General features: G+C 50.4%; 1 protein-coding gene across 4 annotated transcripts in view; it reads right to left on the bottom strand.

The window, feature by feature from the left end:
* The window catches only part of LOC147031219 (uncharacterized), a 196,862-nt gene extending 178,200 nt beyond the window's left edge, over positions 1–18,662 (bottom strand). The window contains exon 1 of one of the 4 annotated variants that reach the window (XM_085876073.1): positions 18,547–18,662. The gene's annotated coding sequence lies outside the window, so the exon portion shown is untranslated. Of the gene's footprint in view, positions 1–17,077; positions 17,390–18,546 lie in introns of those variants that run through there. The other 3 variants (XM_085876071.1, XM_085876074.1, XM_085876072.1) reach the window with 3 other exon arrangements.
* Positions 18,663–19,399: the final 737 nt, after the last annotated feature.

The raw sequence follows: 19,399 nt of genomic DNA, 5'->3' as shown, positions 1-19,399 counted from the left end.
TGGAATCCAGTATCACAGTTGATATGAAAACCTTCCTTTTCTCCAACAATCTCATCTCAGATCACCAGTTAGATTCAGACCAGGTCATCTCACTTTGGACATGCTGCTTCTACTCACCCAAGAATGGATGGAGGACCTCAATGTCAGACATGAGATCAGGGCCATTTCTCTGGACATTTCTCCTGATTTTGATGCAGTTTGGCATCCTGCCTTCCTCTCCAAACTCTCTGCCAATGGCATCCAAGGCCAACTACACACATGGCTTCCTGACTCCCCTACTCCATAGATGACGTCCCGACTCCCAACTCCATACATGGCTTCCTGACTCCCAACTCCATACATGGCTTCCTGACTCCCAACTCCATACATGGCTTCCTGCCTCCCTCTACTCTCGTAGCCAACATGTGGCACTCAACACGATCCTTTAATTTCCTCTCCTTGTCAAGGCTGGTGTGCCTCACGACAGTGTCCCGTGGGCACGATCGCTGGATGGAGCCGCAAGTCGGCTCGACCGATCGCCCGGAATTCAGATTGTCGCCCCGGATAAGTCTGGAGTCGACAGGTCCTTTGTTTTGGACTGTGAAGCGTCAATATTTTCACCACGTGGTACTGGGTTATTCGCCAAATCTTAAAATACCTAGAGACCACGGGGCGATCTACCGAGTCTTCACACCCTCGACGGAACTCGTACGAAAACGAGCCGCTTAGCACGCTCGTTCCATGTGCGATTCCGAGCGGTTGAATCGCCAAGAACCGTCGGTCCAAATGTCCCCTTAGGGCCTTAACAGCTTTAACCAATTCTCAATCACGCGTCATGTCGAACTGATGAAAGAAACACAAAACGAGCTGATATATTTAACAATGCGGGCATATATTCAACAATAATGGGGGGGGGGGCTTAGGGAAACGCATAAGAAGCAGAACTAAACCAACTATTGAGAATGCAATGCAAATATATACAGCACAGGCACTTAAACAGTTTTCCACTTAGTAGACGGGCCCACGAACGCACGCACGCACGCACACACGCACGCACACGCACGCACACCCCAATAATTGGACAGAAAGGTCTTTATTTGGACCTCCAGCCCGGAGGATAGTCGGGCTGAGGAACAGGATGGCTGGCTACCTGGCCGCGAACGCGCGACTGGACGTTCCCTCCTTCCGGGAGCTCCGGTCTCCGAAGGACTGGTGCGGCGTAACCGAACCCAGCCGAGGTGAGACGAGTTGATCGCCCAAGCTCGCGATCGCGCGGAAGAGGAGGTGGAGGAGGATGAGGGGGACGCTGACCAGACCAGACAGGCTTCCCCGAGACGAGCGCTCCAGCGAGATGACAACCGAACCCAGCTAGAACGAGATGGGTCGCTTGAGATGATGCTCCTCCTCGCTTCTTCCTTCCCTTCTCCTCGTCTCCTCATTTTCTGCATCGCTGCAAGCTTCCTTTATACGCTCTGATGTGCTCCCCCTCCCCCTTTCCGGCACGCGGGGAAAATCCCGGCACAGGAGTTGTCGTTCTTTTCTGAGCATACTTTTTGTAACGGTCATTCCTGTTTACGCCTCAGAATCTCGGGGCGGGAGGGTGGTTCTTCTTCTTTGCAGAGGAGGGTTGTTCTTCTTTTTTGCAGAAATCTCGATCAAACTTCTAACCAGTAAAATAAATCACAGCGCATTTACATTGATTTACCCATTTAACAAGGGAAGGGGAGATATCTATAAAACACATACTTACCGAGATAACTGAGCTAAAGGACCTGAATGTTGTGTGCGATAGATTTCCAAATTCATAACACTACCCCCACCCCCTCCCCTTTTTTACAGACTCGTCCCAAGTCATCAACTTTTCGTGTGACCAGCATGTGTACGTTTTACCTACGGATCTCTGAGTGCAACATTTCTTTTCTTTCTTTTTTTTTAATACGTGTTCCAAAAATAAATAACCTAATGCGCTGCGTAGCTAACTGAACAAACTCACACAGACTCATACGGACGACTTAACTATATTGCCGGCGCTATGACCAACATGCAGGTGGGGTTCAACTTATTTACAACCTTAACTTATATTTTACACTAACCATGGCCCAGGACCTGGCATCTGTGGGAGAGAAGGCATGGCACAGTTAGTCAGTAGTTTGTGAGGGTGAGTGCTCCACAGCTGATGGTCAGATGTCTTCAGGGCCTGTTCAAAATGTCCCTCTTTTTTTTTTCCTCTTTCTTAGTCTTCAGCTGCTGGAGGCAACTCACCCCAACCTGGCATGCCACATGCCATCCCACAGGCCGTTTGAAGGGGGTAGCCAGACTGCCCAAATGCAGTCTCTGGCTCCCTTGTGCAAGAACAGGAAGGAAGCCGGCTACCCAATGCAGTCCCTGGCTCCTCCCTGAAATGAACTGGATGGAAGATGCAAAACACAGAAATGGTGCACGGGCTTCTCAATGCAGTCCCCGTGGTGTGGCTGCCTGCAGGGCAGTCTTTGCAAAACACACTGAAAGACGATCCTGGCGCATATGGTGATGGATGATGAACACAGGGGCAAATGCACAATGGGGTAGCAGGCATGGGGTTATGGCAGAGGCAGGCAAATAAGGCATGGCAAGGCAAGGCAAACGCAGAACAGGCCGCTGTAGCACAACAGGCCGGCAGGTGAAGCTGGCCGGCCTCCAGTCTCGATCCGTGCGGGTCTGGAGGGAGTGCGGTGGTGCCGGCCACTCCGAAAGCGGGCTCGGACCTACCCTGTCTCCCCCTAACCTATCGCCTTTGCCTGTCTCTGTCCATACCCACTCCCTTAATTTGCAACAATAAAACCAAAATTTAGCCTCTTTTTTTTCCCCCTTTATAATTCCATCTCGCGAACCCTCCTAGTGTCCTTGTCCGGCTAACCTATCCTGTCAACCTAGCCTACTCCCAACCCCTACGTTCCCTTTCTGGAGGGGAATAAGGAGAGACAAGCATCCTGTCTCAAGGCCCAATAAAGCCTCAGAATGGCCTCCCACAGAGTTCAGCGATCTAACCCAAGGTGGGACCAGCGGCCTCCAACGAGCGAAAGGATGGACGGTGCGAAGGGGTACATCTCCTAACTATCCTACTTTTTATTAAACCTTAAACTACCCCGGGGCTTTCCAAAACGTCTGTCACTTAAACTATAGGTTCTAACAACCATGATTCCTGTCGCCTGTGTTGGTATCCATTATAAATTTGGGCCGAGCCCTCAAATTTTCCTTCGTACCCTCGCACAATTTTGTGGCTGGGCAGCGTGGCTCACTTGGCAGGGACTCCCCTCTGCCAAACTCTATCTATGGCACCCCTGGGCCCTGAGGCTGTCTCCGAGCTGACCAGCTCCCTATGAAAGCGGGGGGTTGCCCTCTCTGGCATTACCCCCCTCCGATGCCCACGTGGAATTTTGGCGCTACGGGTCCCGTTTCCGACGGGTCGCCCGTGCCCACTACACTATCCCAGTCCCTTGGACCCTTGGCCTACTCTGGCCGACTCGTCCGGTGACCGGGGTGCCCTCCAAACAATACTCACCGTTCAACAGCCACGCTCCCAGCCGGTCCATGAACTCCTGCACCCCTCCAAATGGGTTTCGTGCCTTCTCTTGACACCAACAACAAAACGACCTCCTTTTTGTAAATTTGAATAACCCACTAACTAACATTAAACTGACCCTGGGGTCCATTGGATGGGAATCACTCCTCCCCCCCAATCATTCATCGCACCATGCATTCCACATTCACTCCATACACACTCAGGCCTGCTGGCCCATACTCACTCATCAAGTACATATTTTCCCTCTCAAATCATTCCACACTGCCATTCGGCTCACTAAATTCCCCTAACTATCTCGTGCTCCCTCGTCGTCCCTTAAACTAATGTACGTTCCTTTTCACTCTACGTAGCTAAACTACGTCCCCACTACACATTTCAGGTCTGTCCACGTCTTCCAGAAATCCATTTTCCATTTATAATTCCATCCTAAAATCCCTCGAACAAACCCATTCCACGGGCTCCATGAGGAACAACCCATGTCCCCATGAAGCCGGTCTATGCCCTAAATTATCCATGAAGGGCTCCTATGCCCTAAATTACAGGATGTCCACCACATCCTGCAGGGCCATATACTTGGAAGTGAGGCTTTTTTCTTCTTCTTTTGTTTCCTGCAGCGCCATGGTGGCAGTTTTTGGCAAGCCCGTTCGTCCCTCTGGGCGATACCAACGTCCCTTCCAACGGGCAATACGTGTAGCCATGACGTCACTCTGCACATCGCAACAAGCGCTCGCTAACGGGGAATTCCCCACGCGGGATGACGTGCGCCATTTCCCCGGCATTCATGCCGCGAGATTCCTGGTGACGTCACCCGCGCACCAAGCCTACAGCCGGCGCGCGCGTTTCGTCCCGGGAACCCGCTCCGTGCACTGAGCGAACAGAACACGCGGTATACAGCACGTGATACCCCGGACACGTGCCCGCGCGGGAACCTGCGTGTTCCGAATTCAGCTACTAGTCGCCATTTTAACCGTCCACGCGACGGTCTTTTGCGATACGCAGGACGTTCCCGCACCGGAGTCCCTGCACGCAGACGCGCGTGCGAGAGCCGCTCACTAAATGCCGAAAAGGCCTCGTACGCGGCGTCCCGTGAACCCGGAGCGGTTCTCGAAACAACTAAAGCGGCCCATTCGGCTCGCCATTCCCGTCTCCCGTCTAGACACGTCCATGTTTCACGCATGCACTCACGCTTGCTATTTCACTCACACATGCCATGACACTCATACTACGCGCACGTTTCAACACACTCGCACCATTCGCACTCTTTACCACACACACCGGGACAATCATATCGGGGATTCGCGCTAATACAAGGGGTCCCGGGATATCTATACCCCCCAAACTACGTGTGTACCCGTTCACAGCACTTATCCGCTCCACCTCGTTAGGCACGACCGGACTCACCTCGTCGCGATCTGCTTCTAGGGAGCATATTTCCTCCCTTCATTCCTGGAGGAGGCTATCCTGCTGCTCGCACTGGGTCACAATACATTCCACCAGCTCAACCTCCTCGTCCCCTCTTTGCTCTACCTGTGTGTGTTGGTCCATTTCATTTAATTCGTCCCCCTCTATTGATTTCTTCATCTCCGACACCTCGTTTTTATTAGTTTTTTTCCTTTATTTCTTTTATTATCCACGTCTCTGTTACCGTGAATTTTTCCGTCACCTCCTCGTGTCTCATCCTACCCGTCTCCCTAATTATTGTGACGGCGTCCCTAGTCACCCCACCCTCACCCCTCCCCATTGCGGGTCGACAAACTCCACACTCCCCCTCGTTGGCTCGGTGTCTCTGCCACGTGGTGTCGCCATCTTGTGCTCCGTTTTCGGCGTTTCGTCACGCGCAACCGCCATTATGCCTTTTATGCTCGTCTGCAGGCCGAACCCCATGCACTGCATCTCACCCTTCAGTGTTCGCACATTTGTATCCATGTCGCCCCTCATGTCATCCATTTTTCCATTCAAATCCCCTTTCAATTCATCCATCTTGCGTGCATTTCCATCCATTTTATTTTGCATATCCTGCGTGTTTGCGTCCATTTTCCCCATCAACGCCTCAAACATCTCCATCATCCGATCCGTGGGTGAAATCGCAAGTGGGGGGCGCTCGTCCGCCGCCCCCACTGCAGCCATTGCAACCTCTGGGTTTGGTTGCGGGGAAGTTCCTGCATGGGGGTGGGGGCCTGAACCATGGATTCCATGAACATTACATCCACCTCACTACCAACCTGCCTCAGCTCGTCTTGGGTGGCCATGTCGCGTGTTGGGAATACAATTAAAAATGCTCGCAATTTGGGGACACGGGTGGGTTCGCTCCCTACACCCCAGATCAGAGTCCGTGAATTTCGCTACGGCGACGGAAGGGTTCAAGTCCCGCTCCTGACTACCAATTGTTGCTGGGCCGGGACATCGGACGCAGGCACGACCATTGGATGGAGCCGCAAGTCGGCTCGACTGATCGCCCGGAATTCAGATCGTCGTCCCGGATAAGTCCGGAGACTACTGGTCCTTTGGTTTGGACCGTGAAGCGTCAATATTTTCACCACGTGGTACAGGGTTATTCGCCAAATCTCAAAATACCGAGAGACCACGTGGCGATCTACCGAGTCTTCACACTCTCAATGGAACGTGTATGAAAACGAGCCGCTTAGCACGCTCGTTCCGTGTGCGATTCCGAGCGGTTGAATCGCCAAGAACCGTCGGTCCAAATGTCCCCTTATGGCCGTAGCAGCTTTAACCAATTCTCAATCACGCGTCATGTCGAACCAATGAAAGAAACACAAAACGAGCTGATACATTTAACAATCGGGGTATTTTTTCAATAATAATGGGGGGATTAGGGAAGCACGAAAGAAGCAGAACTAAACCGACTATTGAGAATGCAATGCAAATATATACAGCACAGGCACTTAAACAGTTTTCTACTTAGTAGACGGGCCCACTAACACGCACGCACGCACGCACGCACGCACGCACACACACACACAAACACACACACACACACACCCGAAGAATTGGACCGAAAGGTCTATATTTGGACCTCCAGCCCGGAGGATAGTCGGGCTGAGGACCAGGATGGCTGGCTAACTGGCCGCGAACGTGCGACTGGACGTTCCCTCCTTCCGGGAGCTCCGGTCTCCGAAGGACTGGTGCGGCGCAACCGAACCCAGCCGAGGTGAGACGAGTTGATCGCCCAAGCTTGCGATCGTGCGGAAGAGGAGGTGGAGGAGGATGAGGGGGACGCCGACCAGACCAGACAGGCTTCCCCGAGACGAGCGCTCCAGCGAGATGACGACCGAACCCAGCTAGAACGAGATGGGTCGCTTGAGATGATGCTCCTCCTCGCTTCTTCCTTCCCTTCGCTTCTCCTCAAGTCTCCTCCTTTTCTGCATCGCTGCAAGCTTCCTTTATACGCTCCGGTGCGCTCCCCCTCCCCCTTTCCGGCGAGGGGGGAAAATCCCGGCACGGGAGTTGTCATTCTTTTCTGAGCATACTTTTTGTAACGGTCATTCCTGTTTACACCTCAGAATCTCAGGGCAGGAGGGTTGTTCTTCTTCTTTGCAGAAATCTCGATAAAACTCCTAACTATTAAAATTAATCACAGCGCATTTACATTGATTTACGCATTAAACAAGGGAAGGGGAGCTATCGATAAAACACATACCGAGATAACTGAGCTAAAGGACCTGAATGTTGTGTGCGATAGATAGATTTCCAAATTCGTCACACTATTACTGCTCTAACCTCTAACCTCTATCAGTAATCCCTCTGACTTGATGGCGAATCCTCATTTTCTATTTACTGATGACCACCCTCATCATTCAGGCAGGCAGGCTGCAGCCGCCTCCCTCTCTTCAGACCTTGAAAAAAAATCACAAGCTGGTCAAACAGAAGGAATAATATGTCTTTCAACCCTGACAAATCGCACACTCATATCTCTATGAAAGGACCATCTGAAAAACCATCCCATCTACTTTCTTAACAATCCTCTTGAGGAAGTTCAATCATTCAAACACTTGGGTCTCACGGTCAGCCGTGATCTTTCTTGGGCAAACCACATTTCAAAGTTGGCCTCCAAAGCCAGCCGCCAACTGGGCATCCTCCATTGTACAAAGTCCTTCCTTGGCACACCTGAACTCCCATTCACCGACAAGGCTTTCATCCACAACTTTATGGAGTACTACTCTCCCCTCTGGACTGGCTCCATGAACTAACTTCCACATTCTTTTCAACCTCATGCTTCCCACCAGATCCTCAAGACAGCTTTTCACAACCATCTCAGATCATGCGAATCCAAAACCATGATGTTTTCTACCCTCATTTACCACCACCCTCTGCCTCCAAGCTCACCTCCTTCCAAATTTGCAGTTTTTCTTTCCTGATAGTTTGCTTCTGTATCCATCTTGTCCACCCCATGCCCAACTTTCCTCCCCACACCCACTGTTTGGCCAAATCTCACTCTATTTTGTCCTTCAACATTGCTGTTGGTGTTTCCCCCCTCTTTATACTGTTTCTTTTGTTCTGTTGCATCCTCACAGTCAGAACCTTGCAAGGCAAGTGCCAGATGTACCACAACTTGTGTATAATCACAAACATATAAATATCATTGATGCATTATTACATCACAAATGTATACTGTCATAGGGTCCAACTTGAGAATCAACCAGGGCTGACTTGTATACACAAATTAACATTTTCAATGTTCATGCTGTAAAGGGGCATGCAGGGTATGCATGCATACCAAATAGACATGCACAGTATGCATGCAGTACCAAATGGACATGCACGAGAACAAACGCACAAGGTACCAAAGCACGTGCATGGTATCAAAGGCTTACGGTACTACCACACTCAGAAGTATAATGTTTCGAACGTTCACTTAGAGTCTGGGAAGTCGGTGATTCAAACCCCGTGCCAAGTCATACCAAATACTTCGAAAATGGCACATGCCGCTTCCTTGCTTGAAGTTCAGCAGTTTAAAGGAGAAGCGCACGGAAAACCGCCATAGGTTAGCATCCATGGGAAGGAGGGAATTCCGAAGGAAATGTCCTGCTGAGTGCGATGAGAAAGGTAGCAGCATTGTTGTCACACCGCTCATAACCAGTGTGCCCCAGGAAGTAACACTTCCCCCAAGTTCACCGACAGTGTTTGTCTCCTTTGACTGTCCTGTATTGTCGAGTGTATTTGTCCATGTCCATGTGTTTGAGATGTGTGTTTGGCAGCTCCATGAAGAGCCTCACAACATATATGAAAAAAAATAATTCAGGGGGTGGGGGTAAAGGCATGCGTATGGCACAGTGAGGACAACCGGGAAATGGTGAAATTTTCATTCACGTGTGGAAACACATGCAAATAGCCCGGTGAGGAAACAAAATAGACCCATGCAGTGACAATAGATCCATACAGTACCAAATAGATCAGGTCAGGTCAGGTATAGAAGCATGCACCGGAGCAACACGTCGCTGTGTCCACTTTCTGCATGGACTCCAGGAGCCTCTGTCTGGCCATCACGCAGGCAGATGCCTGGCCCATCCTCATCTCCTTGAGATGCCGATCAACCTGCTGCAACCACGAGGAACGTTATCGGCCCATTGGACTCCTTCACTTACGAGGCTCCCTCGCTAAAATAATCTGGTGAGCAGGATCAGCGTCAGGAAACAAACTGCACGTCCATACAGCCGCAGCTGACGCTCACGGACGATGCAGGAAACAAATTCAATTTGAGTCAATCTCAGCACCCACTCATTGGAAACAAAGTCCAACCAGCGATAGTCAAGGATTATGTGAAGAGACCTGCTACCAAAGGAATTATGTCCCCATCTCAGATCCCTGGTCAGAATCCAAGTCTGACATCCATAGAGCAAGACTGGAAGCAGCAAGGACCTGAAGACTCGGACTTTCGTCCTCCCACACAGGTACGGGCAGTGCCACACCCCATGATCCAGTGAATCCATGACTCCCCAGGCCCGACCCAGATGTCTGTTGACCTCTGGCTCACAGCCAGCAGAGACATGAATATCACTGCCAAGGTAAGTGAATCTCTCCACGACCTCAACATCCTCACCACAAACAGGCACAGACAGGACAGCAGCCTCCAAGATGTCATTGAAAGCCTGGATCTTCGTTTTGACCCAGGAAACCCACAATCCCAGTGGCTCCGACTCCTCATTCAGCACCTCGAGAGCCCCCAAAAGGATATCCAGAGTCTCTGCAAAGATGACTGCATCATCTACAAAATCAAGGTCAGAGATCTTGACATTCATAAATGATGCACCGCAGCTTGATCTCTCAGACATCCTCGCCAGAATCCAGTCCATACAAACGCTGAAAAGTGTGGAGGGCAGGACACACCTCTGACAAACTCAAGTAACAACTGGAAATAAGTCGGAGATGGCATCACCACATCTTACAGCACTTTCAGTACCAGAGTAGAGTTCAGACATCAGATTTATCAGTTTTGGTGGCACCCCACGAAGACCAAGAATCCTCCAGAGGGCATCCCGATTCACTGAATCGAACGCTTTGCAAAGATTAAAACAGGCTGCAAGCAGCCCCTGCCGAAACTCTCGTCTGCGTTCAGTGAGGACCCGAAGAGCAAAGATACGGTCAATCGTTGACCTCTTTGGTGGAAAGCCTGACTGCTCTGGACGCTGGTGCTTAAGCAGATGGTGGCGAACCCTATCAAGAATTATCCAAGCAAAGACCTTGCCCAACACGGAGAGCAGCGTCACTGGGGTGCATCAAACGCCCCCTTTTTTGCGAAAGTTTGAAAAACATAATGGCGATAGGACAGATGTGTTCGAATACATGAAAAAAACATTTCTCATTTTTTTCCAGAATTTTCGGTCATCATCTTGGGGGTCCACATCGGGGTCAAAGTTCAGGCACGCAGCTCCTGCGCATTTTTCAGAAAAAGCATTATTTTTCACTGTATAGTGATCAAAACTTGTATGTGGTGGTGAAATAATTCTGACATATCGATGTACTGCTCCTTTGGTGATGTTCAAGTGATATAGAGCCAATCAAATTTTCCGGGAAATTTGCCGGAGAATCGGGAAACTGGTGATTTTCCCAGAAAAAAAAAACAAAATAGTAGCAAATGCCTCGGTTCTGTCAAATTCACGGCTTTATTACCCAGAATTATGTGTATTCATATCAAGGTACTGATATAATATCATCAATGATCAAGTTTCAAGCTTTTCCGGAGATTCGGATTCTCTTTCCTGTCATTCTCAGTGACTTGTTGCACATTCTGAAAGTGTTCTTCAGACTTCGCTGCACCAAGACGGTCCGTTCCGAGTTTTATTAGACGTTCAGCCGCATCATTAGTTACATTGAGTGCTTTGGTTTTAGATTTTGAATCCACATAGGCTGGAAGTGTTGCCCACTCACTCACTTCATACGTTAAGAATGAATTGTCCAGTTCAAGTTCTCGGAACACAAACCAAGAATCAACCGAAGACAAAGTCAGATAGGCTAGATGTCAAGTGAATGTCCTTGGGGAAGTGAGGCTTTCCGAAGTCTGTACCAAAGCGCCCAATAGGCAATAGTCCAAGTTCCTTTGTCCAAACTTTTACAGTCCAAACTGTCCAAGTCGTCCAAACTTTTACATTCATGATCTGCCACGTGTCAAATTCTCCGGGAAAACACAATTTCCGGGAAAAAAATACCATTTTCCGGGAAACTGTGCCAACAAATTACAAGCCAACCGTGTTACAAACATCACCAAAGGAGCAGTATATTGATATGTCAGAATTATTTCACCACTAGACACAAGTTTTGATCACTATACAGTGAAAAATTACACTTATTCTGAAAAATGCGCAGGAGCTGCATGCCAGAACTTTGACCCCGATGTGGACCCCCAAGATGATGACCGAAAATTCTGAAAAAAAAAATGATTAATGTTTTTTCATGTATTCGAACACATCTATCATATCGCCATTATGTTTTTCAAACTTTCGCAAAAAAGGGGGTTTGATACACCCTAAGCGTCACCGCTCGGTAGTTATTGCAGTCTTAGCGATCACCCTTGCCTTTCCAGAGAGGAAAACAAAGCCCTTCTTCCAGTCAGTTGGGATGATGCCCGTGTTCCAGGCAGAGCACAGGATTGCATGGAACGACATGAGCACAGCATTTCCACCAGCCTTGAGAAGTTCAGCATGGATGCCACAGATGCCTGGAGCTTTACCCATTTCAAACGGTTAAACTCAGCCTGTGTTTCCACAAACAAAGGGAGGTCACAGTTGATTGGAGGGTCAGCAATAGGGATGGTAACACCCCTAACATCCAACTCAACAGCCGGTGGATCAGCCTGGTACAGCCGGTCAACGCAACTGGTACAGGGAGCCTTCACTTCGGACTCCTCTATCAAGAGCCCACAACGCTATGCTCTAACTGCAGTACACCGAGGGATGGGCTTGGAGGAACGCAATGTGCGAATTCCCCTCGAAGCAGGACGAGAATCACTTGAGCACAGATGATGCTCCACCCCCTCATAGATTCCTCACACATAGGCCTCCTTGTTCACCCTCAGCACAAGTAGTTTTATGCCTCAACAGCTCAGCTCTGCCATTCAGCCTGGTCCTGCAACTCTGGTCAATGATATCCAGAGCCCCTTGAGACACAAAATTATTCTTCGCCCGACTGTGAGTTCCAAGACATCCACCGGCAACATCAAGGATGGTGGTCTTGAAAGCACTCCACAACTTTTCAGGATTCCCCAAAGCACCCAGTTCCCCCCAAATCTCCACTCAGCTTGTTCGCAAACTCCTCAGCTACCCTCTCATCCTTGAGCTTGCCAACATCCAGCCAAGGCTGGGATGGTACCATTCTCCTGGATTTAAGCTGCGAATTAAGAATTGCGACCACAAGCCGGTGGTGGGTATTGAGGAACAGAGCACTACGGTCGATCCTGCAGTTCTGGATCATCCTCCAGCAACCATAAATGAGCATGTGGCCAATCTCCTTTGCCACACTGCCAGCGTTGGAATTCCAAGTCCAGCAATGAGCCTGTGGGTGCTGAAACCATGAACCGGCCACCATATGTCCATGACTTCTTGCAAAGTCAAGGAACTTATTGCTATTCTGGTTCACAGTTCCAGACCCATGGGGACCAACACATGTCTCATAACCATCCCTATCAGTTCTAATTGATGCATTGAAATCCCCATTGTATAGAAGAGTATCTTGTTTTGGGGCACGAATCAACCACAGACATAAGGGTGACATGGAATGCATCCTTCACAGTGAGATCACTCGCCTCAATCGGAACATATACAGAGACCAGGGAAACGACACCAAAGGAGTGACGAATCCTTTGTCTCATAATCTGCTTGTTGACCGGTGTTACCTTAATTATCATTGGAGTCAGCTACAGCAACTCCCTGGGCATGCTAACCATCAGAATAACCAGACTAATAGTTGGTGAAAACACCCACCATGATCTCGCCACTATCTGGTTTCCGATCCTCAGAGAGAGAGCTGCAATACGATATTCAAACGCTTGAGCTCAGATGATAACAGAGACAGTTGATCATTCTCTTTTAAGGATAGGACATTCCAGGCACCCACCTGAAGGGACCGCTTCAGGTTAACTCAAGCAGACCGCCGTCTGGTGGACGACACCTCAGCACCACCTCGACACACACAACCACAATCTGACCCGGGAAGGTTACCCTGTGGTTTTCCTATCATCATCAAAGAGTGCGAGTCCCGAAGGCTTTGCCCCCATCCGATCATCCGGTGAACTGCCCTGCGAAGGGAAGCTGCTGCACAGGAGGTACTCCCACGGAGTGTGTTTTCAGATTTCTTTGCGTTTTCATGTTTTGTGGAGTGAAGGGATTTATGGTGGATGGAGTGCAAATCCTACCACCAACCTCCTAAAAAGAAAGTGACCCAACTGCAGGAGGACGTCCGCAGACACAGGTGGGCACTAGATATGGATGGCCATTGGCTCACAAGGAGTTCCTCTGCCCTCGCATAATCCCTGCGGGACCCAATAAACCTGTGCGGAAACCACAGGCCCGCGCGGCAACCACAGGCCCGCGCGGCAACCACAGGCCCGCGCGGCAACCACAGGCCCGCGCGGAAACCACAGGCCCGCGCGTCGTCAACAGGCCCGCGCGTCGTCAACAGGCCCGCGCGTCGTCAACAGGCCCGCGCGTCGTCAACAGGCCCGCGCGTCGTCAACAGGCCCGCGCGTCGTCAACAGGCCCGCGCGTCGTCAACAGGCCCGCGCGTCGTCAACAGGCCCGCGCGTCGTCAACAGGCCCGCGCGTCGTCAACAGGCCCGCGCGTCGTCAACAGGCCCGCGCGTCGTCAACAGGCCCGCGCGTCGTCAACAGGCCCGCGCGTCGTCAACAGGCCCGCGCGTCGTCAACAGGCCCGCGCGTCGTCAACAGGCCCGCGCGTCGTCAACAGGCCCGCGCGTAAACAGACCCGCGCGTCAACAGACCCGCGCGTCAACAGACCCGAGCGTCAACAGACCCGAGCGTCAACAGACCCGAGCGTCAACAGACCCGAGCGTCAACAGACCCGCGCGTCAACAGACCCGCGCGGCAACAGTCCCGCGCGGCAACAGTCCCGCGCGGCAACAGACCCGCGCGGCAACAGTCCCGCGCGGCAACAGTCCCGCGCGGAAGCAGTCCCGCGCAGAATCAGTCCCGCGCGGAAGCAGTCCCGCGCGGAATCAGTCCCGCGCGGAAGCAGTCCCGCGCGGAATCAGTCCCGCGCGGAAGCAGTCCCGCGCGGAATCAGTCCCGCGCGGAAGCAGTCCCGCGCGGAAGCAGTCCCGCGCGGAAGCAGTCCCGCACGGAAACAGTCCCGAGCGGCAACAGACCCGCGCGGCAACAACAGACCCGCGCGGCAACAGACCCGCGCGGCAACAGACCCGCGCGGCAACAGACCCACGCGGAAACAACAGACCCGCGCGGCAACAGACCCACGCGGCAACAACAGACCCGCGCGGCAACAGACCCGCGCGCCAACAGACCCGCGCGCCAACAGACCCGCGCGCCAACAGACCCGCGCGCCAACAGACCCGCGCGCCAACAGACCCGCGCGCCAACAGACCCGCGCGCCAACAGACCCGCGCGCCAACAGACCCGCGCGCCAACAGACCCGCGCGCCAACAGACCCGCGCGCCAACAGACCCGCGCGCCAACAGACCCGCGCGCCAACAGACCCGCGCGCCAACAGACCCGCGCGCCAACAGACCCGCGCGCCAAGAGACCCGCGCGCCAACAGACCCGCGCGCCAACAGACCCGCGTGCCAACAACAGACCCGCGTGCCAACAACAGACCCACGCGGAAACAACAGACCCGCGCGGAAACAACAGACCCGCGCGGCAACAACAGACCCGCGCGGCAACAACAGACCCGCGCGGCAACAGACCCATGTGGAAAAAAACAGACCCATGCGGAAAAAACAGACCCATGCGGCAAAAACAGACCCACGCGTCAAAAACAGACCCACGCGTCAAAAACAGACCCATGCAACAACAAGAGACACATGCGGAAACAAAATAGACCCATGCAGTGACAATAGATACACGTGGAATGAAATAGATCCGTGCAGTAACAAGAGATACTGCCATAACAATAGCCCCGTGCGGTAACAAAGACACATGTGGCAACAATAGATCCATGCTGCAACAAATAGACCCACACAGTAACAAATAGACCCATGTGGTAACAAAGAGATTTATGTGGTAAGAAATAAACCCATGTGGTAACAAATATACCAAAGCGGTAACAAATAGACCCATGTGGTAGCAAATAGACCCATGTGGTAGCAAATAGACCAATGCAGTAACAAATAGACCCATGTGGTAACAAAAAGACCCATGTGGTAACAAAGACCCATGCGGTAACAAATAGACCAATGCGGTAACAAATAGACAGATGCGGAAACAAATAGACAGATGTGGTAACAAATAGACAGATGCGGTAACAAATAGACAGATGCGGTAACAAATCGACCAATGCGGTAACAAATAGACCCATGCGCTAACAAATAGACCCAGGTGGTAACAAATAGACCCATGTGGTAACAAATATACCCATGTGGTAACAAATAGACCCATGTGGTAACAAATACACCCATGTGGTAACAAATAGACCCATGTGGTAACAAATACACCCATGTGGTAACAAATCGACCAATGCGGTAACAAATAGACCCATGCGCTAACAAATAGACCCAGGTGGTAACAAATAGACCCATGTGGTAACAAATATACCCATGTGGTAACAAATAGACCCAGGTGGTAACAAATAGACCCATGTGGTAACAAATATACCCATGTGGTAACAAATAGACCCATGTGGTAACAAATACACCCATGTGGTAACAAATAGACCCAGGTGGTAACAAATAGACCAATGTGGTAACAAATAGACCCATGCGCTAACAAATAGACCCATGTGGTAACAAATAGACCCATGTGGTAACAAATAGACCCATGAGGTAACAAATAGACCCATGTGGTAACAAATAGACCCAGGTGGTAACAAATAGACCCATGTGGTAACAAATAGACCCATGTGGTAACAAATAGACCCATGTGGTAACAAATAGACCCAGGTGGTAACAAATAGACCCATGTGGTAACAAATAGACACATGTGGTCAGGACGAGACCCATAAGGTAACAAATAGACCCATGTGGTAACGACAAGACCCATGTGGTAACAAATAGATCCATGTGGTAACAAATAGACCCATGTGGTAACAAATAGACCCATGTGGTAACAAATAGACCCATGTGGTAACAAATAGACCCAGGTGGTAACAAATAGACCCAGGTGGTAACAAATAGACCCAGGTGGTAACAAATAGACCCAGGTGGTAACAAATAGACCCATGTGGTAACAAATAGACCCATGTGGTAACAAATAGACCCAGGTGGTAACAAATAGACCCAGGTGGTAACAAATAGACCCAGGTGCTAACAAATAGACACATGTGGTCACGACGAGACCCATAAGGTAACAAATAGATCTATGTGGTAACAAATAGACCCATGTGGTAACGACGAGAACCATGTGGTAACAAATAAACCCAGGTGGTAACAAATAGACCCATGTGGTAACAAATAGACCCAGGTGCTAACAAATAGACACATGTGGTCACGACGAGACCCATAAGGTAACAAATAGATCTATGTGGTAACAAATAGACCCAGGTGGTAACAAATAGACCCATGTGGTAACAAATAGACCCATGTGGTCACGACGAGACCCATAAGGTAACAAATAGATCTATGTGGTAACAAATAGACCCATGTGGTAACAAATAGACCCATGTGGTAACAAATAGACCCATGTGGTCACGACGAGACCCATAAGGTAACAAATAGATCTATGTGGTAACAAATAGACCCATGTGGTAACGACGAGACCCATAAGATCACAAATAGACCCATAAGGTAACAAAGACCGAAGTGGTGACAAACGGACATGCACAGTAAGTGTGTGGTTACAAATGTTAACGCACGGTCTATGCACAGTACCACAAAAACTTGTCGAGTGGGAAACGTACCTGCGTGGTACCTGTATGATACAAGTATGGTACTAAACATATCCACATGGTCCGGTAAGATATCAACCAAACGTATGGGGCATTAAACGCCATTTTTCGGTCGTAAACCAACCTGGAGAATACTTTGGCCTTCTTGATGAACGGCGTCCCACCCCAGCAGCCCCCGAACAGCAAGGTACACCAGAAGCAAAGGAGAGTTCTCATTGGAACATGAGCGTCAAAGGGCGGGGCTACACATTGCTGCGCGACACGCCCCCTGCCCACCTTCCCGGAAATGTGCTTCAAACGAACTTGGACTTTACTGTGTACATTTCGTGGGTCGAATCAGTGAGCGATGAACATTGTACCGCACTGTTCCTCTGACTGGTGGAGAAACCGCAGGTGTGTTGAGTGTGCAGGTGTGTTGAGTGTGCTGCTGTTGGACAGGTGCTCAAATGTGCCACTCACATTCCAATGGAATTCATGATAAAAATCACAAACATTCACTGAAAATTTCTCGGCAGCTTCAGGATTGTAAAATACACCAAAGTTACCTTGTCTCAACTTGTGGTTTGATATCGCACACCTGCACACAAGGAACAGTATATCGCACACCGAGACACAAGGAACAGTACATCGCACACCTGCACACAAGGAACAGTATATCGCACACTGACACACAAGAAACAGTATATCGCACACCTGCACACAAGGAACAGAATATCACACCCCTGCACACAAGAAACAGTATATCGCACACCGAGACACAAGGAACAGTACATCGCACACCTGCACACAAGGAACAGTATATCGCACACCTGCACACAAGGAACAGTATATCGCACACCGACACACAAGGAACAGTATATCGCACACCTGCACACAAGAAACAGTATATCGCACACCGAGACACAAGGAACAGTATATCGCACACCTGCACACAAGGAACAGTATATCGCACACTGACACACAAGAAACAGTATATCGCACACCTGCACACAAGAAACAGTATATCGCACACTGACACACAAGGAACAGTATATCGCACACCTGCACACAAGGAACAGAATATCACACCCCTGCACACAAGAAACAGTATATCGCATACATGCACACAAGGAACAGTATATCGCACACCTGCACACAAGAAACAGTATATCGCACACCTGCGCACAAGGAACAGAATATCGCACCCCTGCACACAAGGAACAGTATATCGCACACCTGCACACAAGAAACAGTATATCGCACACCTGCGCACAAGGAACAGTATATCGCACCCCTGCACACAAGGAACAGTATATCGCACACCTGCACCAAAGGAACAGTACATCGCACACCGACACACAAGGAACAGTACATCGCACACCGACACACAAGGAACAGTATATCGCACACCTGCACACAAGAAACACCAGATTAGATCTTTGTCAGGTCAGGCCAGATTAGATCTGTGACTTGCAAGAGGTACCATTTAAACCTGTACTAACCAGTTCCATGGTCGGGTTGTCGGCGACTAAACCGTCTCCCCCACCAGGTTTTCTGGTGAGGAGGGTGTTTGGATATGGACACCCAGCAGGATTAAAAACAAAACCTGTCAAAGGGCGGAGGAGCTCCTTGTGAGCCAACGGCCATCCATATCTCGTGCCCAACTGTGTCTGTGGACGTCCTCCTGCAGTTGGGTTACTTCTTATTAGGAGGTTGGTGGCAGGATTTGCACTCCGGCCACCGTAAAACCCTTCATTCCGCAAAACACAAAAACGAAAAGAAATCTGAAAACCCACTCCGTGGGAGTACCTCCTGTGCAGCTTCCCTTCGCAGGGCAGCTCACCGGATGGCAGGATTGGGGCAAAGCCTTCGGGACCCCCAATCTTTGATGATAGGAGGGAAACCACGGGGTAACATTCCCGGGTCAGATTGTGGGAGAGTGTCGAAGTGGTGCTGAGGTGTCGTCCACCAGATGGCGGTCTCCTTGGGTTAACCTGAGGCGGTCCCATCGGGTGGATGCCTGGAATGTCCTATCCCTAAGAGATGATCATCTGAATCATCTGAACTGTGAACTTATAATCTGAACTCAAGCGTTTGGACATCGGGATTGCAGCTCTCTCTGAGGTTCGGAGACCGGATTGCAGCGAGATCATGGTGGGTGGTTATACCTACTATTGGTCTGGTCGCTCTGATGGTTACCATACCCAAGGAGTTGCTGTAGCTGTGTCCAACAAGCTGACTCCGATGGTAATTGAGGTAACACTGGTCATCGAGCGTATTGTTGCGGTGGCGAGAACGACCGCGAGGTGGGGGAAGTAACGTCACCTCCCACCAGACTCCCGGAATTGTAGGCCG

Source organism: Eptatretus burgeri, chromosome 3 (genome assembly GCF_056783735.1).
Source record: "Eptatretus burgeri isolate ZD-2024b chromosome 3, Ebu_testis_v1, whole genome shotgun sequence".
Lineage (NCBI taxonomy): Eukaryota > Metazoa > Chordata > Myxini > Myxiniformes > Myxinidae > Eptatretus > Eptatretus burgeri.
The sequence above is the reverse complement of the archived record's forward strand: the minus strand, read 5'-3'. Positions and strand labels throughout refer to the sequence as shown.